The sequence below is a fragment of the Arachis hypogaea genome, chromosome 11 (assembly GCF_003086295.3).
Source record: "Arachis hypogaea cultivar Tifrunner chromosome 11, arahy.Tifrunner.gnm2.J5K5, whole genome shotgun sequence".
Classification (NCBI taxonomy): domain Eukaryota; kingdom Viridiplantae; phylum Streptophyta; class Magnoliopsida; order Fabales; family Fabaceae; genus Arachis; species Arachis hypogaea.
In genome coordinates this window covers 79,331,814-79,334,658 of record NC_092046.1, presented here as the reverse complement: position 1 = coordinate 79,334,658, position 2,845 = coordinate 79,331,814, and the positions used below count along the sequence as shown (strand labels likewise).

Genomic DNA, 2,845 nt, shown 5'->3' with positions numbered 1-2,845 from the left:
GTGGGTTTGGGAATTTGTTCAGAGAGATACCCCACTTGAGATTCCAACCTCTTGATTGTGTCTCCCTGGTTCTTGAAACTGCCTCGCACTTCCTCCTTGAACACCTTGTTGTCTTGAATCTCCGTGCTTATGCCTTCAAGTAGATTCTCAATCCTTGAGATTCTTTCATCAAATGATGATAAGTCAGGCTGAGGAGGGTTATTCTGGCCTTGATATGAATGTGGAGAGGTGCTGTTATGGGGGTGTTGATATGGTCTAGATGTGAAGTGTTGGTGGGTTGCATTGTTTGGATTTGGGCATCTTTGATCAAGGCTTTGGTCTTGTTGATTTCCCCACCCAAAGTTTGGGTGATTTCTCCATCCAGGGTTGTAGGTCTTGGAGTAAGGATCATGGTTTTGCCTAGGTGAATTCCCAATGTAGTTGGCTTGCTCCTGACTACCCTCTGCTTCTTCATTCTCTCCTTCTTGGGTTGTTGATGAAGTGGAGATTGCTGCTACTTGGTTCCTCTCCATCTTCTTGGTGAGGTCAGCCAGCTGCTGGGTAATGAGCTTGTTTTGGGCCAGCAGAGCATCTACATTGTTTAGCTCCATTACTCCTCTTGTGTTCCCTCTTTCGGAAGCATAGAAATAGTCGTTCTCTGCTACTATTTCACTGACATCTATGGCCTCCTCAATGGTCTTCTTCTTGTTCAAAGATCCTCCGGATGAATGGTCTATGGCCTTCTTTGACTCATAAGAGAGCCCTTCATAGAAAATGTGCAGCTGCACCCATTCATTGAACATATCTGGTGGGCACCTCCTTGTTAGGTCTTTAAACCTCTCCCATGCTTCATATAGAGTCTCACCATCTTGTTGCCTGAAAGTTTGGACCTCAGCTCTCAGCCTATTGATTCGTTGAGGAGGGTAGAATCTTGCTAAGAATTTGTTCACCACATCTTCCTAAGTTGTCAAGCTCTCCCTTGGGAAAGACTCCAACCACTTGGCTGCCTTATCCTTGAGTGAGAATGGAAATAAGAGCAATATATAGGCATCAGGGTGAACACCATTAGACTTTACTGTGTCACATATTCTCAGGAAGGTGGTTAGATGTTGATTGGGGTCCTCTTGGACACTTCCTCCGAACGAACAGTTGTTCTGAACAAGGGTGATGAGTTGTGGTTTTAGTTCAAAATTGTTGGCATGGATGGTTGGCTTTTGAATGCTACTTCCACAGTTTCCTGGGTTTGGATTGATGTAAGAGCCTAAAACTCTTCTATCCTCCCCAGCATAATTTGCTCGACCTCTTCCGCCATGGTTGTGAGCTTCTTCTTTGTGATGGTTTTCCATGTTGTCTTCCATGTTTGGTTCAAAGTATTCCTCAAAGTGTTCCTCCTCTTCTTCAGCACCAACTACACGTTTTTCTCTTGCCTCCCTCCTTAGTCTAAGGAAGGTTCTCTCAGGTTCAGAATCAAAGGAAGTTGAAGCCCCGCTTTTTCTCCCTGTCATACAACCAACAAGTAAAAGCAAAGAGAATATGTGCAGAAAGTATATCTGTCAGAATTACTGTTAGTGTGAGTGATGCAATATATCAAACAGTTAGTGGGTTAGTGAGATGAATGGTAAATAACAAAGAAAAAGTAGGGGGAAAGGAAGAAATTAACTAAAATAGGAAGTAAATGACTCAAACAGAAAATTAAATCAAACAAAAATAAAATGCTCAATCTAGTTATCCTCCAATCTAATCATTGTTGATGCACAATCAATCCCCGGCAACGGCGCCATAAACTTGATGCACGGAAAACTTGTCTCTTAACAAATTTCCTTCGGCAAGTGTACCGAATTTATCATCAAGTAAAAACTCACAATAGAGTGAGGTCGAATCCCGCAAGGATTGATTGATCAAGCAACTTTAATTAGAGGAATGTTCTAGTTGAGCGAATCCAGGATTTGATTTTAGAATTACAGAAAATAAAATGGCGAGAAGGTAAATGACAGAAAAAGTAAATGCTAGAATTAAAGAACTGAAAGTAAATTACTGAAGTAAATTGCACAATTGTAAATGGGAATGGGGGAATTGCTCATAAAAGTAAGTAACAGAATATAAAGAGAATGGGTAAGATCAGAAATGGGGAGTTCATTTGGCTCAGGAGATGTTACATTCTCCGGATCAATTTCCTTTTCATCTCTTCCTCAATCAATACACTCATTGATCTCCTTGGTAATCTTAAGTGATTGAATTATAATTTCTTGCAATTCAATCTCTCAAATATTGATCAATAGCCAATTCCTTGGTCAATTGCTCATGAGAAGAGATGAAGTATGGTCACTGATTATACCACATGCATTTCCCAAATCAAGTGTTGAGAGGATTATAGTTACATATCCATCCAAACCCAATTTGGTCCAGCATGAGAAAGCATTTCTAGCTTGATCTCTTCATTCCCCCTTTCAAGGTTCAGAAGAGATCCAAGTATGAATAGCTTCTTTTCCAAGATAACTACCTGATGAGCGGATATTTTATACGCTTTTTGGGGGTAATTTCATATAGTTTTTAGGATATTCTAGTTAGTTTCTAGTTTATTTCCATTAGTTTTTAGGAAAAATTCATATTTCTGGACTTTACTATGAGTTGTGTGTTTTTTTCTGTAATTTTAGGTATTTTTTTGGCTGAAATTGAGGGAGCTGAGCAAAAATCTGATTCAGGTTGAAAAAGGACTGCTGATGCTGTTGGATTCTGACCTCCCTGCACTCAAAGTGGATTTTCTGGAGCTACAGAACTTGAAATGGCACGCTTCCAATTGCGTTGGAAAGTAGACATCCAGGGCTTTCCAGCAATATATAATAGTCCATACTTTGCTCAAGGATAG

The 2,845-nt window shown here is 40.2% G+C and overlaps 1 non-coding gene across 1 annotated transcript; it reads left to right on the top strand.

The window, feature by feature from the left end:
- Positions 1–777: 777 nt before the first annotated feature.
- Positions 778–884, top strand: LOC112725364 (small nucleolar RNA R71). Its single transcript, XR_003164477.1, has one exon. It is a non-coding gene; the product is annotated as a small nucleolar RNA R71 (small nucleolar RNA).
- Positions 885–2,845: the final 1,961 nt, after the last annotated feature.